Raw genomic sequence first — 19,003 nt, forward strand, 5'->3', positions numbered from 1 at the left:
GGATGGAACTATGCTGATACCAATGATCTTTCCCTTTGAATCATCACCAAATTTGACATTTTCTCTATTTATTTTTGTGACTTCTTTGAACAGATTTTTGTCACCTGCTATATGACTGGAACACATACTGTCTAAGTACCATTTTCCTTTCTGACTCTTTCTGTGATGTTCTTGTAAAATAAAATTATCACATTCTTTTAGTTATCCAAGCTTGCTTGGGTCCTTTTGGTTAGTTATACTAGGATCAAGACTATTTTTGGGTTTCCAAAACCATCCTGAAATAATATATTTACGAAATCTAAAGAAGGAATATTTATGTCTAGCCTTGTTACAGTAATGACACATAGGAGTTGATCCAATTTTTTATCTGCCACTAGTGTTAATACTTGTATACTCAGTTCTAACAGGTCTTTTTTCAGTTGACTTGTAAGTCGCTTAGTTGGACTTGACATGTAACGACCCGATCGTTCATTTTGAGCATTTGCACTTTGCTCGATAGTTTGAGGGCATGAGTAGCTCCGTATGATGTATTATGATTTGTGTGAATCGTCAGGTTTGGTTTTCATGTTATTCGGAATCGATTTGGAAGAATGAATTTTATGATTGAAGCTTTAAGTTGGAAGAGTTGACCAAGTTTGACTTTTATGTATTTGAACCTGGAATAAAGTTTTGATTGTTCCGTTAGGTCCAGAGGGTAATTTTGGATTTGGGCATATGTCCGAATTTGCATTTGGATATTTCTAGAAGGTTTCAGCGCGAATTAGCGAAAATTAGAAATTTGAAGGTATGAAAAGTTCATAAGTTTGACCGGGAGTTGACTTTGATGATATCGAGTTCGGATTGTAGTTCTCGAAATTTGAATATCTTCGTAATGTAATTTGGTATGTGTGTGACAAATTTGATCTCATTCTGGGTTGATTTGATATGTTTCGGCGCGAGGTTTGGAAGTTGAAAGTTCAAAAGTTTATTAAGTTCGATTTGAGGTGTGATTCATCGTTTTGATGTTGTTATGCATGATTTGAGGCCCCGAGTAGGTCCGTGTCATGTTATGGGACTTATGGGAATGTTCAGACGTGGTCCCGATGGGCTCAGACATGTTTTGGATCGAACTCAGATTATTTTCCTTTATTTTGGCATTGCTGGTTCTGCTGAGCATCTGATTTCCTTATTCGCGATCGTGTAGAGTTGTTTGATGGCTAGGGGAAAGTTTTTCATCGCGTTCGTAAGTCCTCAGACACGTTCGCATAGGTTTTTTCAGTTTGAGCAACGCGTTCACGTAGTGATTTGGACTGAGCTGGGCAAAGGCTGTTTCTCTTCGCGTTCGTGGTCTTGTTTCAGCGATCGCATAGTTTGTGAGCTTTGTGTTCCACGTTCGCGTGGCTTTATACGCGATCATATATGGTATTTTATGGGGAAGTTCTTTTCCTTCTTCGCGATCACGATTCATTGATTTGCTCAATAATTATAAAGTATTCTATTTCGGATGTTTCAACCATTTTTACATATTTGGAGCTATGGAGCTCGGATTCGACCGTATTTTGAGGCAATTTTGACCATATGGATTGGGATAAGTATTCTCTACTTGGTTTTAATTTTATTTCATGAATCTATCATCATTTTTGGCATTTGATTGAGGATTTCATGAGTGGAATTTGGAGTTTTTGTCAAAAGTTTTATAAAGTAAATTTTTGAGTTTTGAACATCGTTTTTGAGTTGAATTTGAGTGAAACTAGTATGGTTAGACTCGTAATTAAATAGTTTATTAGATTTTATAAGTTTTTTTGGGTTCCGACGTGCGGGCCCGGGTTTGACTTTTTGGTTGACTTTGGGCTTTGATTAAAGATTAGACCTTTATCATTTGAAATTGTTTCCTTTGGCATTATTTGATATATTTGAGTTGCTTTTGGCTAGTTTAGAGCTGTTCGGAGGTCGGTACATACGGGATGGCATCTGTGGAGTATCGTTTGGCTTGCTCGGTATTGGATTTGGCTTGTTCGAGGTAAGTAACGCTTATAAACTTGGTGCTGTGGGTATGAACCCCTAAATATGTGTGTTATGTGTTTGGTGTTGAGGTGACGGGGATGTGGGCGTACACCGTGTGAATTGTGACTCAGTTATTTATATGGTACTGTATAGTTGCCTAATCTTATATGTAACTATGAAATCTCTACGCGCTAGAGCAATTGAGCTGTGATCCATGTTAGAAATCATGCTTAGGCCACATGCTGGTACTATTGGGGACCCACAGAGGTGTTATATGTTGAATTAATTGCTTAATTTGAAATTTATACTCGATCACAACTAATATATGCATATCATATCTTATTCTCTATTGTCCTATATTCATACATCATATCATCACTGTTTGGGCTGATTATCATGATTCTTGTGAGCTCGAGAGACTGGAGAAATTGATGACTTAGTGAGGCCGAGGGCCTGTTGTGAGTGATATTTATGAGATCGAGCTGCATGCCACAACAGGCTTTATTGATTCATGCCAGGATTTGGCTTATTATAGAGGTTGGGTTGGATCGGCCCCTCCAGAGCCTACACATCCACAGTGGGCGCAGTTGCTATGGATATTTGGGCTGGATCTGCCCTGGATTTATTTGCATTGGGCTGGATCTGCCCTGGATTTATTTATATTTGGGCTGGAGCTCCCCTGTACAATGCTGAGTGACTGAGTGTGCAAAGTATTGAGTATGGTGAGTGAGAATACGAGGTAGTGAGATTAAGTACTCTGAGAGTGTGAGTACATGAGTTCATAACTGAGGTGCATTGGATGTGACATATGTACTTGAGATACAGGTATAAAGATGCATTTTCTCATGCTACCTGGTGTTGAGGACATTCATGATTTCACTTGCATATTTACATGTAGGTATAGAGATGTACTTTCTTTATGCTATCTAGAAAAATAAAACATCTTAATTATTGTTGAAAGATATTTGGGGGAAAAATTACAGTTTTTCAGATTTTCTCATATCTCTGGTGATTTGGTGAAAAAAACTGAGTTTTACTGACATCTTTGAAAAACATGCCTATTCTCCCCTAACTGTGAACGAGTTGAGCATCATACCTCTGAATTATTTCCTGTATAATTTTTATTATGTTGTTATGAACTGTTGTTGGCTATTGGTGTTGGACCCCGACCCTTGTTCCAGCTTGTCACTACTTTCAACCAAAGGTTAGGTTTGTTACTTATTGAGTACATAGGGTCGGTTGTACTCATTCTACACTTCTGCATCTTGCGTGAAGATGTTGGATACTAATGTTGCTGTATACAACGAGAGCTGGATCTGCAGATATACTTGCATTCCAGTTATGACTATCACTTGTCCTTGGTAACATTAGATTCGAATTCTGCTCATTTATATTTCGACCAGATGTTGTAATTATTTTAGTTTAGTCTTGTAAAAATCTGAATATTAGAAGCTCATGATTTATACTACCAGTCCTTGGGAAATGTAGTTCAGTTATTTTATCATTCATTTGTCTCAATAAATCTCATTAAATTGGATAGTTGTTAATTGGCTTACCTAGCAGGTTGAGTTAGGTGCCATCACGACTAGTAGGATTTTGGGTCGTGAAAAGTTGGTATCAGAGCTCTAGGTTCATAGGTTTTACAAGTCATGAGAAAATGTCTAGTAGAGTCTTGCGGATCGGTATGATGACGTCCATACCTATCCTCGAGAGCCTACAAGGAATTTAGGATAAACTTCCCATCTTTCTTTCCTTATCATAAGGCATTGATTCAGCTTGAAGCGTAACTCTTTGAATCCCTTCCACGCATTCGTATGCGCAGGTGAGCACTCGATATTAGTTGTACATCAATGACTTGTGATTTCATGAATGAGGTGCGAGATGCGATTTATGTGTGCTGATGATGGGCTAGTTTGGAGGACTTGAGGACGGGTTTTGACTGTACTTATGTACGGGGATTTCAGTTGTGTGAGCACGTACTTTTGAACTTATTTGTTTGGTAGTGTCACTATGAGTGGAATTTGTGGCTTGATGAGAGGTTGGATGACCATACGTTGAGTTTTCTTGACCATACGATGAGTATTCAGATGGTTTGAATGTGAGGGGAAGTGTTTGTTTAGGATATGAAAAGGACTATTGGGTGCTTGATTCTGTCTTGATGTGACGTATAGTCTTGAGTTATGAGTGTGTTGAAAGATTTTTCACGTTGTTTAATTGTGGAACAGAGTAGATTTTCATGTCTTGTTGTGAGTTAAGACTCAGGAGATTAAGTGATGGCGTAGTAGTTATGACTGTGAAAGGTTATAGAGAGATGTCAGTTTGAAGCTAAGTATGTGGGTTATCACCTGCGGGGTAATCTACGGATGTGTGATCCTTATAATATTGTGTGGAGGCTTTCTTTTCTACTAGTAGGTTATATTTGTGCGATTTGAGTTTGGATCAACTGTAATATTTGACCTGGCCATAATGTGGATGTATGCGAGCTTAGTAGATGATTTGAGGTACTATATGGTTTATGTTATGTGATCTTATGAAGGATTTAGTTGAATCTCCCTACAGTATTATGGCAGTAATAGAGTATGGGTATTGTGAGTTATCGATTGTTTTGGTCTATGACTTTGAGCCAAGCAGGGGAGTCTGCTATCACCAATTTGATTGCATGGTTATGTGTTGTGCTGGTTTCGGTTTGAGGCATACTTGTGAATCAGATGTGACTTGCGGAGGTTGAGATCGAGGTTAACTCGAGTAAAGGAATTTTTGGATATGGGTTATGTTACACTTTATGGGTATATGAGAATCATGGGATGATTGAGTTGTTATTCGTGAAGGATATAGTGCGTGTGGAGTAGGAAATTGGTCGGTTGCTTAAAGATGTGGATTACTTCTTTGGGTGTTGTCGTGCTAATGAGGCACAAGTCATTTCAACTCGTTTGGTCGGTACAATTGAGATTTGAGCAGAGTGGATGACTCTTGAGAAGGTTCTAATGGATTCAAGATTTATATGTAGCAATTGAGAATTTTGCGGATTTGTATATTGCTAGAATCTGAGATTTAAGTTGGATAATGTCGAGACTTATTGCATTTCTATATCATTATGGATTCTACATTTCAGCATCAAGAAGGTGAGGGAAACGACTTTAGATTCACAGAAGGTCTCTTCAGAGTGGGTGTCTCAGTGGTGGTATTTATGAGGGTACTTAAGAGGGAATACAATGGCTTATGGGCCTTAGGGCGGTATGGTTTTATGCTAGGATCTCTTCTGGTGAGCTTAGGGAAAGGATCGTGGTGTTCTGTCAAAGAGAAATGTCAACTTGAGGGTAATTCGGAAGGAACTCGGAGAAATAGGACAACTTGGTAGTAATTTGGATCAGCACGGTAATGGATATGATCGGTTCCTTGGGTACTTATGATGTGGTGAGTCTCTACAGGTGTTTTGGAGAAATAATCTTAGGTTTGGCGACCTGCGTGGCTAGGTTGAGTTAGAGAGATTCAGTTCTGATGGCTTGGTTATGTGTAAATGGGCTTCAAAGAGTTCTCGATGGTTTCTACCACGATTTGAGATGGATATTTCCTACCGGCATGAGGAGCATGTTGCATGTTATGATTTTCTCTTGGATGGGATCAAATGAAAGGTTTCTACCTGGCCGGGTATGTATTCTACTTGTGACTCAGAGTTGATTATGAGATTCTTGTACCTTTAATATGATGGCATGATAGATGCAGTGTGTTGTGTGGGATTGAGTTTTTCGTGTGCTAGGTCACGATTTTGTTTTGAAGGGAAGGTAATAAATTCTTAGGCAACATGGACTATTTCAGATGACTAGGTGAATGATATTACTACTTGGTATTGCCTGATAAGAGTGCGCATTTCAGAAGGTGCACTGAGTTTTGACTTACAAATGCTTCATTGGTATTGCGGCACTTTTCGGGTTGATCGACTGTTGATTTTTAGATTTTGCTATGTGGCATGGAAGAATCATAGAAGTATTTCTCGTGGGGATGATTATGTATGATGGATGTGTTAGTCATTCGAGTGGCGGAGTTGGATGGGCTATGGTGATTCATGTGCTCTATGAATTTGGAGACTGGGAGGTCTCAGAAGCAGATTGGTTTTGGGTTGTGGATGTTAGTATGTGTTATGGATAAGTCATTGTGGACTTTCGGAGGATTATTTATCTATTTGTGAATGACAAGGTTGATTTGGGGGGCCATTGGTAGGCCCAATGAGGATGTATATTCTATACTGAGTTGGATTTGTTGACTCAAAACTGTTAGTGTTGAAGGGTGTGTCATTCAGTTAGAGTTGAGATTATTCGTGTTATGATATGATATATGTATTACTCTTCTATGCTATGAGGGGTTGTGATTTGTTGGTTATATGCACACATGGTGTGGTTTTGTTTGAGGCCTTATAGCGTACTTCGTGTGACTTGGTGATTTGGGGTGTGGAATGGTTAATGCGCCTTGGTTATGGTCTTTTCGGGCTGTGGTATATGGTGTTGTTTACTCCTCAGTGGTTATGGTCATGCACTTTTGGTACTAGACGTCAAATTGGGTGTGGATGTTGAATTTGAGCATTGTGAATTGAGGTATTTCATGTGGACCAGTGTTTGGATGGGGTCACGCATGCAGCGAAGTTATGTTGGGATATGATCCTTTGTGTTAGATTTGTGTGTTTTGGTTTTACGGTGAGTGATGGGTTCTTAGCATTGCGTTGTGGTGGTACTTGTTGAGCTTGCAGGACAATTATCTCATTTGAGTCATTTTCTTTCTATGTGTGAGTACACTTGATTTGTTGCGTATTGGTGCACGGATTGCACGGTTTGTGGATTAAGGTTGTACTGATGTGGCATGTCAGTAGGGCGGCTGTATTTGATAAGATGAGGTCATCAGACCTAGAATGTGTGCTATCGGATCTGATTGCGGTATACTTGGAAGGATAATATCGGAAGTCGACTTAGAAATTGGCTATAGTTCTTGTCGAAGGAGGGAGAGTTCCATGACTTATTGGTCTGATAAGTGGTTACGAGTTTTTGCGTGTTTCTTTCATCATCAGTAGTGCACGAAGATTTTAGAATGGGTTTTTGTTCGATATGAGGTTTATTACCGGTATTGGGTTTGTATTTAGCAGCTATTGTGGTCAGAGGTTATTGCTGTGAGCATTTGAGTTATGTGGTATAGTATGTGATTGCATTTTGGGCTTTGGTTATAGCTTGATACAACTTGTTCAGACTTATACAATGTGTAGATGCGAGATTTGGGTTTTGTAAGGAATTTCAGATGTTGGAAAATGGGTTCCAAGGTTTATGGGCTAAGGTTGAATTAAAGATCATGAGTTATGTTGTCAGGCTTATACCGATTGGGTGACGTGGGCTCACCCCGGGGTATGTGCATGGTAAGGTTACATGGTAGTTTGATGGTTTTGGAACGACTCTCGGCACGTTCGAGGACGAACATATGTTTAAGTGAAGGAGGATGTAACGACCCGATCGGTCGTTTTGAGCATTTGAACTTCTCTCGGTAGTTTGAGGGCATGAGTACCTCCGTATGATGTATTATGACTTGTGTGAATCGTCTGATTTTCAGGTTATTCAGAATCGATTTGGAAGAATGAATTTCATGATTCAAGCTTTAAGTTAGAAATTGAAAGTTCAAAAGTCCATTAAGTTCGATTTGAGGTGCGATTCGTTGTTTTGATGTTGTTATGCATGATTTGAGGCCTCGAGTAGGTCCGTGTTTTGTTATGGGACTTATGTGAATGTTCAGACGTGGTGCCGAGGGGCTCGGGTGTGTTTTGGATCGATTTCAGATCATTTTCCTTCATTTTGGCATTGCTGGTTCTGCTGAGCATCTGGTTTCCTTATTCGTGATCGCGTAGAGTTGTTTGATGGCTGGTGAAAAGTTGTTCATCGCGTTCACGAGTCCTCAGATGCGTTCGCGTAGGTTGTTGCAGTTTGAGCAACGCATTCGCGCAAGTGTGCAAGCATTCACATAGTGATTTGGAATGAGCTGGGCAGAGGTTGTTTCTCTGCACTTTCGCGGTCTTGTTTCAGCGATCGCGTAGTTTGTGAGCTTTGTGTTCCGCGTTCGCGTGGCTTTATACACGATCACATAGGATATTTTCTAGGGCAGTGCTTTTCCTTCTTCGCAATCGCGAGGGTATTTCCGCGATCACGATTCATTGATTTGCCTAGCGATTATAATGTACTATATTTCGGAAATTTCAGCCATTTTTACATATTTGGAGCTATAAAGCTCGGATTGAAGCGATTTTCGAGGAGATTTTGACCATATGGATTGGGGTAAGTGTTATCTACTCGGTTTTGATTTTATTTCATGAATCTATCTTCGTTTTTGGTATTTGATTGTGGATTTCAAGAGAGAAATTGGGTTTTTTTGGTCTAAAGTTTCATAGAGTGAATATTTGAGTTTTGAACATCGATTTGGAGTCGAATTTGAGTGAAACTAGTATGGTCGGACTCGTAATTCAATGGGTTATTGGATTTTATAAGTTTTTTCGCGGGCCCGAGTTTGACCTTTTGGTTGACTATAGGCCTTTGATTAAAGATTCGACCTTTATCATTTGGAATTGTTTCCTTAGGCATTATTTGATGTATATGAGTTATTTTTGGCTAGTTTCGAGCTGTTCGGAGGTCGGTACACGCGGGATAGCATCTATGTAGTATCGTTTGGTTTGCTCGGTATTGGATTTGGCTTGTTCGAGATAAGTAACACTTCTAAACTTGGTACTGTGGGTATGAACCCATGAATACATGTGTTATGTGTTTGGTGTTGAGGTGACACATATGCTAGGTGACGGGCATGTGGGCGTGCACCGTGTGAATTGTGACTCATTTATTTCTGTGGTACTGTGTAGTTACCTAATCTTATCTGTAACCATGAAATCTCTACGTCCTAGAGTAATTGAGCTATGATCCATGTTAGAAATCATGCTTAGGCCACATGTTGGTACTGTTGGGACCCATATAGGTCGTGTTACATGTTGAATTAAATGATTAATTTAAAATTTATACTTGGTCATAGCTATTATTTGCATATCATATCTCAGTCTATGTTGTCCTATATTCATACATCAAATCATCACGGTTTAGACTGATTATAATGATTCTTGTGAGCCCGAGAGACTAGAGAGATTGATGACATAGTGAATCTGAGGGCATGTTGTAAATGATATTTATGGGATCGAGCTGCACGCCGCAACAGGCTTTATTGATTCATGCCGGGATTTGGCTTATTATAGCGGTTGGGCTGGATCGGCCCCTCCAGAGTCTGCACATCCACAGTGGGCACAATTGCTATGGATGTTTGGGCTGGATCTGCCCTGGATTTATTTGCATTGGGCTGGATCTGCCCTGTACAGTACTGAGTGACTGAGTGTGCTGAGTATTGAGCATGGTGAGTGAGAATACGAGGCAGTAAGATTGAGTACTCTGAGAGTTTGAGTACATGAGTTCATAACTAAGGTGCATTGCATGTGACATGCGTACTTGAGATACATGCATAAAGATGCATTTCCTCATGCCACCCGATTTTGGTGACATTCATTATTTCACTTGCATATTGACATGTAGGTATAGAGATGTACTTTTCTCATGCTATCTAATAAAATGAAACATCTTAATTATTGTTGAAAGATATTTGGGGAAAAATTACAGTTTTCAGATTTACTCATATCTCTAGTGATTTGGTGAAAATAATTGAGTTTTACTGACGTCTTTGAAAAATATGCCTATTCTCCCGTAACTGTGAACGAGTTGAGCATCGTACCTCTGAATTATTTCTTGTATAATTTTTATTATATTGTTATGAATTGTTATTGACTATTGGTGTTGGACCCCGAACCTTGTTCCAGTTCGTCACTACTTTCAACTTAAGGTTAGGTTTTTTTACTTATTGAGTATATGGGGTTGGTTGTACTCATACTACACTTCTGCACCTTGTGTGCAGATGTTGGATGCTGATGTTGCTGCGTATATTGGGAGCTGGATCTAAAGATGTACCTACGTTCCAGTTATGGCTATCACTTGCCCTTGGTAGCATTAGATTCGAATTTGTTCATTTATATTTCAACCAGATGTTGTAATTATCTCAGTTTAGTCTTGTAAAAATCTAAATCTTAGAAGCTCATAATTTGTACTACCAGTCCTTGGGAAATGTATAAAGGTTTAGTTATTTTATCATTCACTTGTCTTAATAAATCTCATTAAATTGAATAGTTGTTAATTGGCTTACCTAGAAGGTTGGGTTAGGTGCCATCACGACTAGTTGGATTTTGGGTCGTGACATGACAGAACTATGACTTGTTGATTTGCGCATTCCATTAAGTTGCATTTGCAATTCCTGAACCTCATCTTGAAGAACGTCTCTTTCTATTTCACACACTTCAAGTTTGAGTTCCCAATCATTCTTTTCCCTATTGAGTCTCTTTAATTCATTTAGCATTTTTTGAGACTCTTTTAGGGTAAGATCAAGAATATCCTGCAATTCATTACATCTTTCACAGTTATAGGGTCTTACCTTACTTGTTTCACCTCGTGCCATGAAGCAGTTTTCAGCATCTTCTTTGCAGACATCATCTCGTCAGTCCAACACCCACTATATTTGTTCATATCATTTTCCATAATTGTCATGAAGTACATGTTTGCTATTTCTTCATGTTCTGAGCTGTCTTCATCACTCCGGCTTCTAAATGATTTGTTTTTGTTGAACCCTCTGGACACTTTTCTTTTAAGATTCGGGTATTCAGCTTGAACATGGCCATACCTTCCACATTCAAAGCATTTTTCAAACCCTCTGGTTCTTCTAGATGACATCCTTCCTCTTTTTGTGTTTCTGTATCTTTTCATTAAACCATTCATATTTCTTGAAACCATGGCAATTTCCTCTACAAGGGCTTCTGCATCGTCATCAATATCGTTCTCAGGTCCTTCAGTTGTAGTTTTGAATTCAACTGTTTTCTTCTTCTCTTCCTCACACCTTTTCTTGAGATGTGTTTTCTCAAATGCTATGAGATCTCCACGTAATTTATTAGATAGTTTCCAAATCTTGAGATTCATGTGCAACTACTTTTGTTTGCCACGTGGTAGGCAAACTCATCAGGATTTTTTGAACCCGATCACCACTTGAGTAGGGTTTACCAAAAGCTTTCAGTTCGCTAAAGATTTTTCTGAATCTTACAAATATTTCCTCAATGGACTCACCTTTTTTCATATGGAAGAGTTCATTATCGTGAACCTATAAATTTATCGGAGTTTCTTTCACTTTACTGGTTCCTTCATAAGTAACTTCCAGTTTGTCCCACATTTCCTTGGCGGTATCACAATTTGAAATTTTCTCATATTCTTCTCCACTTATAACATTATAGAGAAAGTTTCATGCCTTAGCATTAACTTGGACAACAACCATTTGCTCGTCAGTGTAATCATCTATGTCTTCAAGATCAACGGGAGGTTATTCTGCTGCCGGAAGTGGGTAGTTTCCCTTTTTGATAACACGCCATACTTTGACATCATAGGACTTTGCATAAATTTCCATGTGTACCTTCCAGGAGTTGTCCATTGAAATATGGTGGCTTTACTTGCGATGTCCCTTCTTGAAAGAATGCTCCAATAGTTACTTGGTTTGACATTACCTTTTCTCACTAGCTGTTAAGCAAAAGATAAATATGTGAGACATGTTCTGATACCAATTGAAAGTACGGGGGAGGGGAGGGGGTGAATTGTCGATTATCCTTTTTTTGTATCCTAAGTAGTTAACTAGTATACCAATTAGTTGATTGAAAATAAAGGCAGAATCTAAATAAAAGAAGAAGTAAAAATACAAGAATTAAAGACACCTGATTTTAATACTGGTTCAGATTCAATGTGAATCCTACGTCTAGTCTCCTTGGGTTGCAAGGCTATTCTCTTTCAAGTATTTGAAGCTTCTTGATATATGAGGGTTGGTGTTGTTATACACCAACCATTTTGTCACTATATTACTCTTTTTTTTTTGCCTTTCGATACAATGCCTCACTAGTGATTTTCCTCTCTTTCTTCTCGCCCTAGTTACACAGTAGATCTAGAATAGTTACTTGGTTTGACATTATTTTTTCTCACTAGCTGTTAAGCAAAAGATAAATATGTTCTGATACCAATTGAAAGTATGGGGGGCGGGGGGGGGTGAATTGTCGATTATCCTTTTTTTTGTATCCTAAGTAGTTAACTAGTTTACCAATTAGTCGATTGAAAATAAAGGCAGAATCTAAATGAAAGCAGAAGTAAAAATACAAGAATTAAAGACACCTGATTTTAATACTGGTTCAGATTCAATGTGAATCCTACATCCAGTCTCCTTGGGTTGCAAGGCTATTCTCTTTCAAGTATTTGAAGCTTCTTGATATATGAGGGTTGGTGTTGTTATACACCAACCGTTTTGTCACTATATTACTCTTTTTTTTGCCTCTCGATACAATGCCTCACTAGTGATTTTTCTCTCTTTCTTCTCGCCCTAGTTACACAGTAGATCTAGAATAGACTACAATGCTTGTTTGTAGTAGAACAAAAAGATTGATAGTGGTTCGATGAAAGTATATTTCTTCCAGGCCGATACAAATGTATATTTATACTCCGTGAGGTCTTCTTGTCTTGTGAACCTTTACGGAATGGTAGATTGATTCTTTCCAAGAATAAGATATTGCTTATGTTGATTTGCCTTGACTTGTGGTCTTGATTGGTTTTGTCTTTTGCTGACCAAATATTCCCGTTATTTGAGGTATCAAATCAGATCCCTTGATTCCGGCTTTTGATTGTCGTCCTTTGATAAAGGAATCTTCAGTGCGTAGTTTTGTGACCTTTATTTCCTTTGAATAAGGTCCTTCCTATAATGTCCTCCCTTAATTTTCTGCCAATTACTTGATTGATTTTGCCTTTGAATTTCCGCTACTCCTTCCTTTTTTCGTCTCAAATCTTTGATGCTTCCTTTTCATTTCTCAAGGAGTGTTTCTGCACATAAAGGATGTATTATTTTTTATCATTAAAATAAACGTAGATCTAACATAACCTTCTACGCTAATAGTCGACTTCCAGATCCTTCTATTTAGGGTCATATTCTCGGTAAGCTGAAGATATGCTATGTCGTGTCGAATCACTTCTCCCCAATAATTCATTGGCCTTAATTCCTCTACCTATCCTTAGACCCACAATTACCAACTTCTCACCCCTCCTCGCTGAGAAAGAGAGTTTTAAAAATTTGGAAAATCAAAGTCCAGAATAACATAATGGCAACCAATAGGAGCTGACCAACAATGCAGTCTTCTAGATAATGTGATTAGTTAATTAAAAATTATAATTTACTTGAAAACACTAATTTCCCAATGATTTTCTGGCTAATATATTTAAGTGCTCGAGATACATAGTGAAAAAAACCTAAGTGCTAATAATATATAAAAGTAGAAAAGAATATAAAAAATATTAAATAAAATAAGATAAAGTTTAGTAACCACAAGGTAGTTTGACTTTGACGTATTATTAGTTGACACTGTTAGATATTTTAATGGGGGTTGTTTTCTGACCTAGCTAGAAAACCAATTAATAACAATACGATCATTGATACCTAGCTTTTTAAATTTTAAGTTCACTAGTTAAACAAAAAAAGTTCACTAGCCTTTTTTAACTCATTTGTGTGAAAGAAAAGAGAAAATTTTGAAAACAGGTGCTAATGCTTTGGTTAGCAAGGGACAAAGCAAATAAAACAAAGGACCATAAATAGAATAGGAATAGTGGCAAAAGACTATATGTCATAGTATAAGTTTCAAGAATAAAAGTCAACATATGAAAGACTTCTGCAGCTATTTGACTTTAACTGACTCGAGGCCACTAGCAGATCAAATTATGAATTCTACAACTTTTTTTTTTTTATAGTGGTGCTCAGCTAATTTAGTTTGATTATTTTATTAGTTCTATATTATCTTCCACCAACATAAATATCTAACAAAAATGCTGAATTCCACAAATTTACAATTTGTGCTCACTCCCAAAACAAGATTTTTTGGAAATAGGCAGACTTTCAAAAAGAAGATAGTCTTCTTGTTCCCATTAAACCCATTTTTGTCTGTTAATAACCTATAAGTACTATTTGCAATTTAATTAAATTTACTCAAATGAAAAGGATGCTGACTTGCTGTTGTATGCATTAATTTAGTGAATGTGAAATATGAACAGGAAGAAAACATAGTGGAATATATTGAATTTTTTTATATCCATCCCCTGTTGGGAGTATGCTTATTCTTCTATAAAATAGATAAGAGTGAGTTGCTCTAGTGGTGATCACCCTCCACTTCCAATCAAGATGTTGTGAGTTCGAGTCACCCCAAGAGTAAGGTGGAGAGTTCTTAGAGGGAGGGAGCCGATGATCTATCGGAAACAGCCTCTCTATTCTAGGGTAGGGGTAAAGTCTGCGTACACACTACCCTCCCGAGACCCTACTAGTGAGATTATATTGGGTTATTGTTGTTGTTACTCTGGTATAAAATTTCGACTTATTCTCATACTAGAGGTCAGAAAAAATAGGAAGTAGCTTGGACAATATGATTATATACATTTTTGTATCTTCACCGGCAGAGGTTGTGGTGGATAGCAAAGTACCCTCAATTCTTAACCTAAAGTTTTGTGTTGGAGTCATCTTTGATAAGAATTTTTTTATGCGAGTTCCGATTAATCAAGCTCTAAAATGAATACTAGACACCGAATGAAAAATTAAAAAAAATACATTTTTTATTACTTATCATATTTAGTTTTACTTGAACTCTATTATGCATGCAAGTTGCAACCACTTAAATAATATAACGTTATGTCCTATAGCATGTAGCAGTATGCATCGTTGACATTCTGCGAATCTATTTGTCTTTAGTAAATCTCCATGAATCTTATTGAATTATTTTATGACAATAAGTTAAAGAAAATTCTTGAACATTGAGTGCACTACATGTTTAATTAGCATATGAATCGACATCGACATTTTTTTTTTTTTAAATATCAACTTATTTTTCTCTTCCTTTCCTTTTTATTCCTACGTTCCTCACCATATATTTTTTCTTTACCTTCCTAACATATTCAAAATTACATTCCTCACTGTCGCTAAACTTTAGTAGTAACAATTTTTCTTTTCGGTACTTGTAACTAGAGTTGTTTTTCTCCTCTCTTAATATTACTGATTTCAATAATCAAAATATTGCAACACCTTGAATTAACTCAAAAGCAAAAACTATCTTGACCTTTGCTCAACGGTTTAAATCATCATCAGCCCCTATGTTCTTACTACGTACTCGGGGGCGGAGCTAGGTGGCCGTAAGGACTTCCTTCACTCGAAAATTATATTATGTATATAAAGTTAATTTTTTTATGTATACATATTAGATATTGAATTCCCTCAGTTTCTTCATGTAATATTTTTCTGTTTCTTTGAATACCTGTGGTGAAAATCCTGCTTCTGCCACTGAATATACTAAGTAATAAAAACAATTAGGGCTAAATTTGAGAATATCATGGTCGATATCTCTACTGCGCTGCACCGTAAAGTTCAGACTACTATTTACTCCTAGGTTTGGGCATATATCGGGTAAAATCGATAGCCCGAACTGAAAAAGGGGTATTATTACTTTTAGCCCGCGCCAAAAATTATTTACATTTGGTAGCCAAAAAAGTGTATAAATTTTTTATAATTTTTGTATCTAACATACAAATGTATATATATGCAAACAATATTTTTTTCAGCTATTATTTTGAGAGCGGCTATACAATGTCATTTTTCCACGGAAAAATGCTATTGGGTTATCAGTATATGATTATTAGGTAAAAGGTGCGGTGACAGTTTAATGTTATTTTACTATTGAATTATTGGTTCGGGTCTCGATTTGCTCAATTTTATTAACAGTTTAACCGATAACCCAATAAGCTTTATCAATACTACAATTTTATCCTCAAAGTATACAAAGCCATCTTAGGGATTCACTCTCTCAATTCTCTCAGCAACCATTCTTCATCTTCAGATCGTACTCCTTAGCGTAAGTTTTAAACTTTTTTGAATTTCCCATCTTCATTCTTCAGTTAAGATTTTTGATCACGCCCAATTATAAGAGGTCTAACAGTCGTTGCAAATATAATCCAATTTACAAGTCCGGAATCAAATCCCACGTGAAATTAATCTACTAATCACAACCACTAGTTTCGCAAGAATTCAAGTAATCAACCTTCAGAAATATTAAATAATGGTTTGAGTGTTTATTAGCTAAGGGAAAGGTAATTAAAATGCAGTAATTTATAATTAATAACACAAATATTGTAGGCAAGATTGGAAAAATCTAGGGTTTTGGTTCCCCTATTGTCGGAATGTCCCCCACTATGTTTTCTATAAATTCGCCCAAGTATTCTCTACCGATCGTGAGTATTTTGGGTGTCGTAGCTCTCTCTCGAGAAACTACCACAATTCACTATACATATTCTCTCGAACTACGCTAGCTAACACTAATTCACCGCTCACTACGATCGCACCAAGGTTTCGTTATCTCTAATCTCGCCTTTAAACCCTCTCTATTGATCTCTCAAATATGTTAGGAGTGGTATTTCTCAACAACTACCTAAATGCGTACTCTCTTTCGAGAAGTACACACTAAATATGCACAGTTAATTGAGAGCTCTTAAATCAACAATAATAATAATATAGTTGAACAAGTAAAGAAAAACAACTGACAAATTTATAATAAACGCAATGGATAAATCATCCTACAATAGGTTCCATCAAACCCTAGATGAGAATTTAGCTACTCATAATTATTAGCACAAATACAAGACTATAATTCATAGCAACGAAAAATAGGAAGAACGAGGAAAAAATGTGAAGTTGAATCATTCTCCTTGCTCCAAGCGTGTTCTTGCCTCTCCAAAGTCTTCTCTCCCTTCAAAAAGTGGCTAACTCTCATATTTATATGGTTTAGGGTTGAGTTGGGGAGAATTTGGCTTCTCCTAATTCGGATTGGAAAAGCTATTTTTTCTGCTCTGATCCCGGTCTTGTGAAGTGAACCTCGCTTCGCTGTATGGGACTTTTCTGGTTTCTTCTGCTCTGGTTCAGATCTGGCGAAGGGAACCTCGCTTCGTTGTCCTAAACTTTTCGCTTCAGTTCTTATTTTTATACCAATTTTTCTCCTATTTGATCATTCTTCGCATAAGTTTGTTCCTACACATAAGTAACACATAATGAGCATATTTTCACTTCAAAAGCGGTGTGAAATCCCGCAACTCACACGAGAACTACCACACAAACACACTCAAAATATGCACTTTTTACCCTTTTATCACTACCCCACACTTAAACTTTTGCTCGTCCTCGAAAAACGTCAAATTAAGCACATAAGCAACGAACACCTTTCAAAACATACCCAAGCATCACACCAATGACAATGGTATATATTAACTCTTAGAACCCAACATATGCACTCTTCATACCTTTCCTCAAGTTTTAAACTCATGCCAAGATTATTTAAAATATTCATGTGGCTCTTTCTAACATCCTCAACTCAAATGCATTGCATACTATGACTCGCTCCGTGTGCCAACTCAAAAATCAAGGCTCTACCAATCCTTTGAAAATCATGTGCCCTCACCAATAAACCACAGAGAAAGTAGTCCACACACACAATATAAGTTCAAGTATATTTTAAGGACTCTCAAATTGGAAGAATTTTCTCACTCTCACAGAGAAACTCTTATGCCACCCAAGTTCGTACCATAGGCTTGCCCGTAGTGTAAGTGTCTACTAATTTAAGCTCGCAAAGTCTAGGATCAAGTAAGACTTTATATATTGTAATATAGGCTAAGGTACAAGTAGGATATATTTGAGAAAGTGGTGACTAACCCTCCTAAGTACTTTAATACACTACAGTTCACTTCTAAACACCTTCTTGTCATGAACAATTCAATGTCTTGCCATGAAATCATACACATTTAAGCCATTCTTAATTAAGTACATCAACATATAATATTGTCACGACCCCAATTTTCCTCCGTAAGATTCGTTATGGCACCTAGTCTCAAAGACTAGGTAAGCCGATTACTAACAACGATTAAGCAAGTTCTTAACAATGATAACTTGAAGCATAGTTTAATATAAGTGCCGAGACAAAATCAGAATAAGCCTACGCGGATATAATCATAATAAATTTCTAAGACTGGTAGTACAGAGTCACGAACTCTAGTTGAATACACGAAATAATATCAAGGATCGAAATACAATACTGCTCAAATGGCAAACTGATAGTACAATGTAAGGAAGAGACTCCAAGGGACTGCGACGACCAAGCAGCTCTACCTTGAATCCTCGCGATCAACAAAATAACTCTGTCAGGTCCGAAATCTCCAATACATGGCTCTGTACAAAAATATGCAGAAGTGTAGTATGAGTACACCACGATCAGTACCCAATAAAGATCAAGACTAACCTCAATGGAGTAGGACACTCACTAGACAAAATAACATGTGCAGTATAGAAGTATAAAGCTAATAATGGAAAGTAGGAATCAGTAAATGGCATCAAGAATCAACAAGTAATATAAATAGTAAAGCAATAAGAACACCGTAAAGTATCGTTCAAACTAAATAAGGAACACAAAGGACAACCAATTAATCAAGTTGTTCTCCAAAAGTTTCACAACAAAATCACTCTGTGATATTTCATATCATAGTCATAAGTCACGGGTCTCATCCGACCATCACACACTCACGGCACCTCGTGCACACATCTCTAATCACAATCGTACGGACAACTCACGTGCCAAAATCACAATCCGTCCGGCATAGTCACAAGCTCACAATCACAATCCACCCGGCATAGTCACAGGCTCACAATCACAATCCGCTCAGCATGATCACACGCTCAATAGCAACATAAAAATGGATAATACAAGAACGCATGGGCATGATCAATAAATATCAAATTTCATACTCCTGAGCTAGTATAAGTGGCATGC

Source organism: Nicotiana tabacum, chromosome 13 (genome assembly GCF_000715075.1).
Source record: "Nicotiana tabacum cultivar K326 chromosome 13, ASM71507v2, whole genome shotgun sequence".
Classification (NCBI taxonomy): Eukaryota; Viridiplantae; Streptophyta; class Magnoliopsida; order Solanales; family Solanaceae; genus Nicotiana; species Nicotiana tabacum.